Here is a 13,251-nt window from a genome sequence, read left to right on the forward strand (position 1 = left end):
TTCCTCCTTGACACGATGCCATTATCATCCATATACCAAAGCCTGGGCTGGATCATACTGATCTAACTACCGACCTATATCACTAACTACCTGCGTTTTGTAAAACCGCGGAGCACATGGTCAGCAAATGGTTAATCTGGTACTTGGAGACCAATAACCTCCTTAGTGACCTCCAATGTAATTTCAAAAAGTACCGAAGTACAACTGACAATCTGATGCGTCTGGAATCATTTATCAAAAATTACATTATCAACAAACAGCATACTGTATCCATCTTTTGCGACCTAGAATATACAACATGGAAATTAAGAATTCAGAAAGAAAAATTAGACTGAGGGGCAGACTACTTCAGTTTATATCTCAGTTTCAAGTACTGGTGGTTTCCACAATGTCTGAATATTTCCAGCAAGACCAGGACGTCCCTCAAGGGAGCATCCTGTCTGTCACACTTTTAAGCATAACAATTAACAGCCTCACTCACGTCTTCAACAATTGAGTTGATACGTCCCTTTTCGTGGATGATTTCAGTATTTCATGTCGTTGAAGGAACATGCACGCAAAGCAAGCCAGTCACAACTCCAAAAATGGGCCTACGAAACTGATACGTTTTCAAAATCCAAAAACACATTGTGTCCACTTTTGTCGTAAATACATAAAACACATGGATCCAGACCTTCAGATGGTACTCCCATGGAGGTATAATAAGACGAAGAAGTTGGTGGATATAATAAGACGAGTATATGGATGACAACTTCTTCTTATGGTCTAACACGACGTTTCTGGGCTACTTCTTGCCCCGTGTTAGACAATTAAAAAGAAGTCGTCATCCATATACTCGTCTTATTAAACTTCTAAATGCCTCTCAAGAATCTCCCATCAAGGTGGTAGAAGAGGCCAAATTTTTTGGACCGACACTTGATATTCTTACCACACATAAACACACATTACACTGTGTACCTTTGATGCAGCAAATCTTTTTAATATCGTTAAAAGACAGAAAACCATTTTCACCCCATGTATCTCGTAATGTATGGATACCTTTGTTAAACCAACCTTCCATCAACACATTACTATTTGTGAACTGGTGATTCAACCACAACGGTTGAGCCAAGATTTCTTCTGGCTGACAAATATTTATCTTATGTTGTTGTTTATAGTATTTACTCCAAATACATAAAACATCGCCCCGAAGTGGGTTATTACTCCTTACCTGACTGATTATGTGCACCAAGGAGAAATATTTTGTTGAAATAAACTGGGAATGTGAGTTGACGTTTTATTTACATACCCTCTGAGGCAGGATATTTGTAGTTCATTTATACAGGATTTAATATGTGTCATTCTTAATCCACTTTCTACATATTTTCTACATATAGTTGTTCTCTTTATCCTTCTTGCCATCCCACATGAAAATATATACAATATTCTTCAGTTGATTAAGGAATTCCTTTTAGGGTGATGGCAGCAAAGAAAACAAATGATCTAAATTTGATATTGTAAGAGTTTTCAAGAGGATGGACCTGCATGTACCTGCATGTGAAGTCTATGTGGTCTAAATTATAATAATAAAACTATGATGGATAAACAATTGGAGAACTTAATCCGGTAAATATGAACCTGGAACTGTTAATTCACTTTTTAGATAACCCATGTGACTTTCGCTACACATGTAATCAAAAAGTTACCTCCCTTTGTTTACACAACAGCGGTCTTTACCTCCACTACAGATACTACTGTGATGTTTTTATATTTACCCTGCAGTTACTACACGATTATAACTCTTTGGGCAACATCTGACCATGCTATAATTAAATACGGTGGTATGTATAGTAATGTCTCCGTTACTTGAGGTACTTTTACCTTTTTTGTCTTCGTTTTTCTTTCTTATTCTTATATCTGTGTTACTTTTCTTTGTCACATATGAAATTTAACAAGATAGTTGGAAAACCGAATTCGGTACACAGAAAATTTATCTTATTTATTTATTTATTTACCGATAAGATTAATATCCCAAATGATGCCCACTTCTGTTCACATTACAGAGGTTACGGTGATGTTCTATCTCATTACAAACTGATAACTTCTCTCTTAATCATACCGGGACCCGTGAACGTCCAGGGTAGAATAGGCCTTCACCAACCCATGCTTTCCACAAAAGGCGACTATGCTTGTCGTAAGGGGCGACTAACGGGATAGGGTGGTCAGGCTCACTGAATTGGTTGACACAGGTCATCGGTTCCCAGATCGATGCTCATGCTGTTGATCACCGATGCGTATTGGTGAAAACAATAACCCTGAAACAATCAGGTGTACAATATAATAAATGTAGCAATATACACATGCTATCAACACAGATATGCACATATTATTCACACATATGCTATGATGTTATAAAATAGTTGCTTCTGTAACCAATTACTGTGCACAAACTGTCTTCCATTTCAGTTACATCATACTAGTATATAAACAATACATAAACATACCAGGTGTGTGGGCCCAGGTGTATTTCACACCTGGGGACGCTGTTGTGTCTGTATCAAATGCTTGTCTGTAGAGAAAATAATAATACTAATATGTACAGACATGCTAATAACGAACATTTACAAAGAATCCCCAGCAATGATACAGTATTCAAACATACAATTTTGTCCTGAGCAATATTAAAACAATGCAAGAATAAGATCTCTCATTCATTCATTCATTCATTCATGGTTACAAAGCTATACTTATGTTCATCTGTTTATCACACACCTTGACATTTATTAATCATGTTATCAATATTACATTATAATGGATGCAGAGTATTTATTGGGTCACTTACACCGATACGAACATCAAATACACAGTACTATGCATTGGAGAATAGCAAACACTTATACAACTACTAGAAATGTCCAAATATGATATCACAAGAGCAATAAGTAAATAAAATAGCTAAATTACCACAGAATGCGATCCAAGACTTTGTCCAAAGATATGTCCCAGCAAATCAACATGCCATATCAACAACTGACGATTGAATGCCGAGTGACCACAAACCTTGTAATGTGTGGAAGGTGTAAAGCTTAGCTGATTGCCCAAGCTGGCTATGAAGACAAAGGACCCAAGTGGGAAGGGCTTATGTAATTGTAATGTGTGGTGAAGATGTGGTAAGCATGCTCAGCGAACTGGCTGTGAGTGATAGTTAAGGCAGGCTGAGTAATAGGTTAAGTAATATAACTAAAACTATGCAATGAATTTTGAAGAATTTATTCACATGAATTCTAATCAATATACAACATGTTAAAATATACAAAATCTGTCACTGCCACATGTATAATGTGCTTCTACAATTATTCATTTTTTTATCATATATATCTCTCGCAATGCAATTGTGCTATCTCTCTTTGTCAAGTATCCAGGTTGCTTGGAGACACTTGGAGAACTAAATTCAGTAAATATGAACTGCTGAAACATTTTCTATACCATGACTTAAGCTACACACATTAACCAACCGTTTCCTGCCTTTGTTTCCGCTAAAGACAACTGTGATGCTCTTACTGACCCTGCGGCTAATATATATTGATAACTGTTGGAGTTCCATACTGGTCAGGTTTCATATAAATGCTGAACTAAGGATGGTTGGTGTGTATAGTAATGTCACCTTGGCTTAAGGTGCTGTGTATTCACATATGTAAATGTTCACGTATACTTCAATGTATGATCTCTCTTTGTCATATATCAATTTTACAAATTTTCCATGTTTACATAAGGACATATTTTCTTGTTCAGAATTTTTATTCGTATTGTCTTACTTTATTACGTATCCAGTTTGGTTGGAGACACTTGGACAACCGAATTTGGTACATATGAATCCCGAAATTTTAACCCTTTTTTATATGTGTGTGACATATGCTATACAGGCTAACCAACAGTTACCTCCCTTTTTTTTCCTTCAGACACAAATGCAATGTTCTGATGTCTCTTCGTGCTGTTATGGATGGTTGGTGTGTATGGTAACAGCACCTTTGATTAAGGTGTTGTTTTACAAATGATTTTCATGTCCGTATGTTAAAAAAACCCCCAACTTTCTCTTCAGTACGTGTGAAGTCTCACTTTATTATGAATGAAATTTGCTGTATCATACGAAACATATTATGTATGTACTTTCTGCAAACGGTCGTCGGGAAAACAACACGTAAAAAAGTTATTAACTTGTGGCGAGAGCAACAGTTTTCTATTATATGCCTTCAAGACCTACACATCAAAAAAGAGGATGAGAACATTGTGAGAAATGAATCTCGGACAAAATGTGTAATTGTTCCTTTTACTTCGAATTCAGGAGGTGTTGCTATCCTATTTGATAAAAATACTGAAATAGATATTCATAATAAAAAAACTGTTTCAAATGGAAATTATATCGTAACTGACATTAGTATTGAAGGTATCGTGTATGAAACCAACTCAGGATGAGCCAGACTTTTATCTCTCGTTATTCAGTATTATTAATGGTTTTGATAACGAATCCATAATTTTCTGTGGAGACTGGAACCTTGTCCTAAATCCTGATGTGGATCAAGAAAGCTACAAAAATACAAACAATGCTAAAGCTAGAAATTTTGTTACAAAGATTCACAAAATTTGACAGATATTTGGAGAAACAAGAACCTCAATATTAGTTTTACCTTGTGGAAAAAGAACCCAGGGCAACAAGTTAGATTAGATTTTTTTTCTAGTGTCTGAAGATATTTCAAACCCAACTTTGGTAACAGCAATGCTGCCAGGATACAAGCCGGATCACTCAGCCATATCACTGTCGTTTTCCAATATTCAAAGTAAGGTAAAGGGTAAACGAAACTGGGAATCAAATACTTCTCTGCTTTATGATACAGATTATAACTAAATAGCGAAAGAAACGAAAGCAGAATATTCTTTAGACATCATTAATACAGGAATCGGTGATGATTTCGATCTCAAGCTATGCTGAGCGTTTTCATGAAACCTTTCTAATGAAAGTAAAAGGAAAATCAATCTCATATTCATCATATTTAAAGAAAACAAAAACGGGCAAATGAAATAATTTAGAAATTTATTGTAAATGTTTTAACTAAATTTCGGTTTCAGCCCAACATGATTTAGTGGATAAATATACCGATGCAGAACGCGTCTTCATGTGTTACCGAAAATGGCTATCTCTCCTCTTTCTGCCTTAAGGATCGGGGCTGTAGACAGGGTGACCCAGCATCACCATACCTTTTCATTTTTTTGCAGAAATCCCACGTACTATGACACAATATATATAGCAAAGCTATTTTACTCAATAAGGAAGCATATAAGTTAAGAAAATATGCTCATGACACTCAGTTATATTTAGATGAATCTGGGATTAAAGCAGCTCTAGAAACATAACATAAAATTTATAAAACGTCAGGGTTTAAGATGAACATTGAAAAAACAAACGCTATCTGGGTAGGTTCAATGACTGGTAGCAAAGCAAAATTATATGCAGAATATAGCCTAGACTGGCATGGGGGTAATTTCAACATCTTTGGTATATATCTTAATCCTAATTTGGAAGATCCATGGGTACAATTAACAAAATTCTTGCTAGTTGGAAAAAGAGAAAAGTAAACTTACATGTGAATTCAATCATTTCTATTAAAAGTGGATGTTTCCGTGATACGTTTTTGATCGCCTGAAGGCAAGAAAGAGAGTCTGAATAGATTATATATTCTTTATGTCAAGGGTGTCTTTGAATATATTTAAGAACCGTTAACATGGCGTTTGCTTCAGCTGTGAAAATAGAACTGCTATCTGGTAATCGAGAAGATATTGTTCTGCATCCAGTGATAGTGGTAGAAGCGACTTCGTCACCATCCTTTGACCCATCTGTAAATAAGGAGTTGTAATTGCTATATTTATTTTTTAACTGATGAAATTCTTGTTTATATTGTAATTCACTAGTGTCTGGATTTTTAAATGCAGTTAATTTTAGGTCAACTTGTGACCTAACCAATTGCCAAGGAGGAGAAGAAGGAAGACGGGAAGTAGTTATTTTTTCCAGCTGTATGCCAGCCGAAGAAAGAAATGGTTTAATTCTGTGCCCTAGAGGTGGATCAAGAGAAGATGTCTTGTTGTATGCCTCCTCATAAAGAGCATTGAAAACACAGTTACAGGGTTAGATTCATTAGAGCATAATTCGGTAATGTATTGTAAAGACAATTTATACGGCGTTGTGTAAGAGATGGGTTTGTGACTGTTGGTAAACACGAGGCCGATCGAGAAGCTTCGATACTTCGCTGGAATGTTCAAGAATCAGTGACTGTGTATATATAAGGGTGGTTTTTGTGTTGACGGGACACACACACGGACTTACACTCCAGTAATATTGGAGTGGTGTCATCATTCGGCCGATCTACATCTGTCTGCCTCTTCGCCTGATTATCAACTTCGACCTACATTCATCCAAGACTGACCGCTCGCCGTTAAAGATTTATTAGAACTGTTTCTCACTGAAAAACAATACTTTGGTGAGTTGATATTATATATGTGACCGATTACTTTAGGTTTGACTCAGTTGCATTGTACTAGAAACCTCTATTGTGAATCTTGCTCTTGTCTGCTCAATACATAACATGGAATATTTTAGACTTGCCCTTGTTATATTTTGCTGGTTCTGATGGGATTTCTAATACATTTTGTCACGGCAAATTATAAACCGTAACCGTACCTGAAATATGTTGACTCAAATAAACCCTTCCTAAGTTCGTTTTGTATCGTTTCATGTTGGGCATTCCATTTACCTACAGAGGTACTAAGAGTTTACATGTAGGAACAATCAAGCATGGCATGTGTTTATTTATATAAGACGCATGACTGATGTTTTATAGAAGAACAATTGATCAGGCTTTGCATGTGTTTATGCCCATGTGAGTAAATGAGTTAAAATCTATTATCACCATGGCAAAAATTCAGCTGCATCGTGACGATAACAATTAATTTCGTACAATATGTCAATGAAGGACATTAAATTAATTGATTATCACAGATTCGAATTTAAAACTAATAATGAGATCAAAAACAGTTTTACTATAGATGGCAATACATGGCTATATATTTCCAACAACTGAAGCTAGATCAAAATACTACAGGGACACATGCCCATGTTATCCTACAAACGACTCTGTTCTTGACAGATATGTCATGTGGATGTCGAAAGGGTTTTGCCGCTTGTATGTGTTAGGATCGACGAATGCTATTATTACACATGCCCGTTCATATTTACACATGATAACACGTCGGAGAGTATGTTTACATATGATATAACACATTAGGAAAAAGTTGCGTGTACTCCACACTTGAATAACAATATCACGGAAGAGGAGGGGAAAGAATAAACTCACCATGTTTGATTTAGGTTAACCTGGGGTTTGGGGGATATTGATATTCAGTCGGACAGGGAAGTTACCCACAGTACAAGTCTCAATCGGATCTTTTACAATGTAAATATCGGATTATTGCAATATAAATAATTTATCATTTACAATGTAAATGTCGAGTTCTAAAGCGCCCTGAACAGACAAGCTCGGTAATTTCGAGTTTTCATTTCCTTTCAGCCTCAGTGTGAAATTTATTGAATTTATTGTATATTTTCCACGGAACAGCGTGTATGCACACAATCTAGATTTATCTATCAACTCTGTGATCTGACAGCGCGTTAACGATTTGAAAATAGTCAGCGTGTCCGCACATTCAAACCGATTACCTTTCGTGCATTGTCTACACGGAAACTATGGAGGATCATACTACATTCTTCAGAGTCAAAATCATTGGGGATGAGAAGACGTCGAAGCGATGTCATCTTAAAGGTGCATATGGTGTTGCTGTGAAGGATACAAGCATGTGCCTGTGCGATGTCAAATTCAAACGGGTTATCTATGAATGGCCGTACACATGCCTCCGAAATTACGGAAAGTCTCGAACTCAGTTCTATTTCGAAGCTGGACGAAAGTCCATATCTGGCGAAGGTGTTTTTACTATGGAGACAGGAGACGGTGCTTCAATCATGAATAGTATCATTCAGAAAATAGAAAAAGTCAAAGCTGTTGAAGGTAAGAGGATTGATTTGCCTAAATATACTTAAATTTGTAGTGCAAATATAACCATAGCAACTTTGAACACACTCCAAACTTGTAGAAAGAAATCACCGTGTCGTTGTAGGCAGTGCGAATTCAATGCCTTGAATACTGACCTATGGAAATAATAATGAATCCTTTTATTATGTCAAATGTCCTTTAAATTCCAATGTAAATTTGTATGACAAAAATCTATGTGATGCATTATTGCCTGACACAAACTACCGTGAGTTACGTGGTATTAAAATAACATTAACTGCAGGAGAAGTTCCTCCAACTTCTAAATGCCTTTGAAACAACTTGCAGAAGAAAATGTTCAGAAGGAGAAACAGGAAATACAAACAATGATAACCTTGAAGACCCAGCTAAGTAACACATGATTGTCGACTGAGGCAACTGACGGGAACAGGTGGACGTGGTCAACACATGTCATCGTATCCCATTTATGCAGATGGATCACTCTTCGTAAGTGGGATCGATGGTATGTTGACCACTGGATTGACTGTTACTTCTATATTGCTGAGTGTGGCGTTATACAACAAAGAAACAAAACAAAACAAACAATGACTGCGCCGTTCATATAGAAACTAACAATCAAACCCTTTATCTAAAAAAAAGACTGTTGTTTTAGTTAAATATAACGCGCATCGCCATTCTAATAAACATTTATTATGTTGATTACATAGTTCAGTTCCAGTATACAAATCATTTATGACCCCTTTTCGTACGAATTCTCTGTAAACTGTGCCTACGACGTGGCGGTGAATACGTATTCGACGTGACGGCGTTTTGGAAGTGTTCGAATGTGTCGAAGTGTGATATAAATAACGTATCAGGTTTGTTGTGTTATAGACTGATACAGGTGGATCTTACGATTCCCACTGATAACAGTATGACACCCAGTTTAATCTAGTTTATTTGCAGTCTAAATAAACTTAGTCTCAGTATTATTTTTTAGTGAGTGGGAAAACATTTTACCAAAATTTTACATCACATCGGCAATATTACAACCGTATCATGTCAACACAAAGTCACAAAATTAAGGATAAATATGTCTAAGATTCGCACAAACAACTATATATACGAGTATATACATATATGTATATATATATATATATATATATATATATATATATAGAGAGAGAGAGAGAGAGAGAGAGAGAGAGAGAAAGAGTGTGTGTGTGTGTGTGTGTGTGTGTAACATTGGATATTGTATACACCTGTCGTCAAAAGACAGCCAAGCAACTAGAGTATCGCAATTATAATTACAACTAGTGTGGAAGCCACTCAAAGATCACCCGTGTTATCTTGATAATGTTCATATCAATAAAATACATTCCTTTTCGTTCTTTATTTTCAACAGCACAAGTAGAACGACCTGCAGGTGACAGAAGGAAAGGAAGCAGAGAAGAGAAATGCTTCAGAACTGAAGATGCTGATCACTTGTATGAAAATACAGGCACTAACACATACGAGAACATACGACTGTACAACAACATGGCTTAGTCTCTTGTCTGACTGGTGAGGCAGGATCTGGGATGTACAACTGAGCATGTGTTGGAACAACTGCTTCCTGGTGAACAGCATATCCTCGAGTTACCGAACACAACAACACTGAACACATCAACACTGAACACATCAACACTGAACACATCAACAAACTTCTTCATCACAATTACCTACCCTTTTCAAGGTTTCATGTACATTGTCTGGGAAGGGGCAACCGTTGGTCCATCGGTGTGACGTCCTTTTACGATACATGGTAGACGAATGAGCCAGTGTTGGAACAGTTGTTTCCTTGTGTACACAAAATGTCCTCACTTTGTTGACAGATAAACACAGAATGCATGTACAAACATCTGTCAGTACCTGAACCTACCTTGGTCCTGGGCTCCTTTCACAAACAGCTAAGATGATCGTAAGTTACTAACGTAACCGTAGCACAATGTTAAAGAATTGGAGTTACGGTTAGCCTTATTAAAGGTTCCTTCGTGAAAGTCCTGGGTTGCAGCTGCACAAAGCGACCTTACCGCTAAGGTGATCGTAACTTAAGACGAACCTAAGATAGTCTTAGCGCTATGGTTCTTTTGTACAACGGCATCCAGGTCTCATGTTCTGGAGTCTGGGAAGGGACAGCCGTTACGGTCTGTTGTGTGGATGTGACTCTAGCAGATACCTTGCGGACGATGCACCTTGTGTTGGAACAGATGCTGTTTTTTTGTGTTGCTGTACTTCATGGTAACGAACAGAGCAGATAGTATTTTGTTTCTTGTTTAAAGCCACTCGCAGCAATATTCCAGCTAAATGCAGAGATCTGTCAATACACGAGTCTGGATCAGACAATCAAATGATCAACACCATGAACATTGTCCTACATAATTTGGATACGACAACATGTGTGCATCAAGTTAACGAGCTTGACCACCCGATGCTATTAATAGTGGATTGAGGAACAGAACACATCATCTATATTACACTGATTACTTCTAGTGAGTGAGTGAATTTAGTTTTACGCGACACTGAGCAAATATTCCATCCATATGGCGGCGGTCTGTAAATAATCGAGCCTGAACCAGACAATCCAGTGATAAACAGCAAGAGTATCAATCTGAGCGTTTGGGAACCGATGGCATGTGTCAACCAAGTCAGCAAGCCCGACCACCCGATCCCGTTAGTCGCCTCTTGCGACAAGTATAATCGCCTTCTTATGGCAAGCATGGGTTGCTGAAGGCCTGTTCTACCCCGGGACCTTCACGAGTCTGGATACATGTACGTCCAAGATGCTTTATGCTACCAAGTGATTACGAGAGCCCCCTGCGTGTCTTTTATGCAATATTTGTTTTTATTAAGGATGGATATCCCAGGAACAACATCCTGGGAAAGAAGTCCCATTTCAGACCCTCGCTGATGTATATCGTTCGGTATTTTTCTTATATAAGCAGCTCGCAAACCCAGTGCAACTTACAAAGAAACATAACTCTTTCCGAAATCAATGTACAGTCATGGGACACAAGTATTCGCCAGTCGTCAAATTCTCATAGGCTTGCATGTTATTTTAGTACAGCTGTAATACTTTTCATCAGTTCAGTTTTTGTTATTTGGTTGTCAAATTTTGCAGGTTGTTAGGAAATCATCTTGGTCAGAGATACGTAATTTCCATGTAACGTTCCTTCAAGTATGCTCACATTACGTGGACAACATCTATATAACATTGTATATTCTTTCTCTATAGACCGCAATGTAAAAGATTGCCATTACCATCAGTGAGTGAGTGAGTGAGTTTAGTTTTACGCCGCACTCAGCAATATTCCAGCTATATGGCGGCGGTCGGTAAATAATCGAGTCTGGACCAGACAATCCAGTGATCAACAACGTGAGCATCGATCTGCGCAATTGGGAACCGATGACATGTGTCAACCAAGTCAGCGAGCCTGACCACCCGATCCCGTTAGTCGCCTCTTACGACAAGCTGAGTCGCCCTTTATGGCAAGCATCATTACCATCAGTGAAAGTGCGGTCATTCTTGAAATGCTGAATGAAAAATAAAACGGAAATTCTGTCACTGCAGCTGAGATGATTCGTGACACAAGTGCAAAATATGAAGAAGATCAAACGATATTCCAGCAATATCACTGCTGGAGAGACAAGAAATGGTCTTCGCATGTCATAGAATCGAACCCGAGTCTTCAGCGTGACGAGCGAAATTATTAACCAGTAGGCTACCGCACCGCACCACGAGGAATATAGTCCCTTTAAAAATGTATTCCTTTGAAACAGATTATCCAGATACGACTCACCAATATTTAATGTCCATTTTTGGCATTACTGAACTAGTACGTCCCAAAATAAAAGATTAAGTTAACTGTGTTTGTTAAAGTCATAATGTTAATACCACCTATCAATAAGCTCATATACATGTCTCTTATTACACGTTCTTTGTCCGATAAGGAGTTGATAACGCGAGTTCAAGTTTTACGTCACATCGGCAATATTTCAGCCATATCGTGACGACAAAAAGTTATGTACTAAGAATGACTACATTTATACTTTATAACCACCTGTCAGCGAATTTGTAAAACAACTAAATTATCACAGATTGATTAAAACAAGCTTGAGGTCAATATAAAATCGGGCTATAGATCGCCAGTAACTGAGGTTAGCTCACCTTTCTTGGGACGATGGGGACGTACATTACATTTGCTACTTTGCTACTCAAAAAAAATATTCAGATTTGGGATTCGGGGAAAAAATATTCAGATACGGGATTCGAATCCCGAATCCGTTTCTAACTTCATGTTCCTACTTTTCCTATGGAGCAAGCTGGATTTACATCATTTCTCCAGCTGTTCGCACATCAATTTAGCAATTTGGTCATAATTTAAAACTGCAAAAATTTGCGATTAACATGACCATATTAGGGTGAGTGAGTGAGTTAATTCACGTCACATCGGCAGTATTGCGGTCACACGGTGAAAAACACATTGTTGACATAAAAAGAAATACATGTATATCATATAAAACCTGTCGACGAAGGACAGTAAAACCACCAGAATCTCAGCACTGGAACTTAAACCAGCTTGGGAAAATAAAACTAATGGAAATATATACAACTTTGCTATACTTCGCCAATAACTATAGGTAGATCACCATACTAGGGACCGTAGGAACTTGCAGTACTTTTGCTACCAGCATGGGCCATAGCTGGGATTAACCATCCCTTCAGCTGTTATGTGACTACTAACTGGACTATTTTGAGAAACGACATAAATAATCATTAAATAACAGATACTTTGGTGATTAAACAGAGGTCATTCCTTGACAGTATCGAGGGTTCATACTTGAGACAGGGATTTCAGAACCAAGACTAAAGTAGACTGCGTCCATGCATGGCAGATTTCTTGCTCAGTAAACATGCTGGCCTTTAATGTGATATTGTTTGATATTACTTTTACCACGTCCTTTGATCTGAAAATTTCTGACGTAATGATGCTTACGCAAAATACTTATGTATTTTTATCTTGTCACTGACAACAACAAACTACAAACACAGGAAACTAACACTAACTGAATCCGGTGTGTGTGTGTGTGTGTGTGGGGGGGGGGGGGGGGGGGGGGTTACCTTTTCCACTTTATGCAT

Source organism: Haliotis asinina, chromosome 15 (assembly GCF_037392515.1).
Source record: "Haliotis asinina isolate JCU_RB_2024 chromosome 15, JCU_Hal_asi_v2, whole genome shotgun sequence".
NCBI classification, from domain to species: domain Eukaryota; kingdom Metazoa; phylum Mollusca; class Gastropoda; order Lepetellida; family Haliotidae; genus Haliotis; species Haliotis asinina.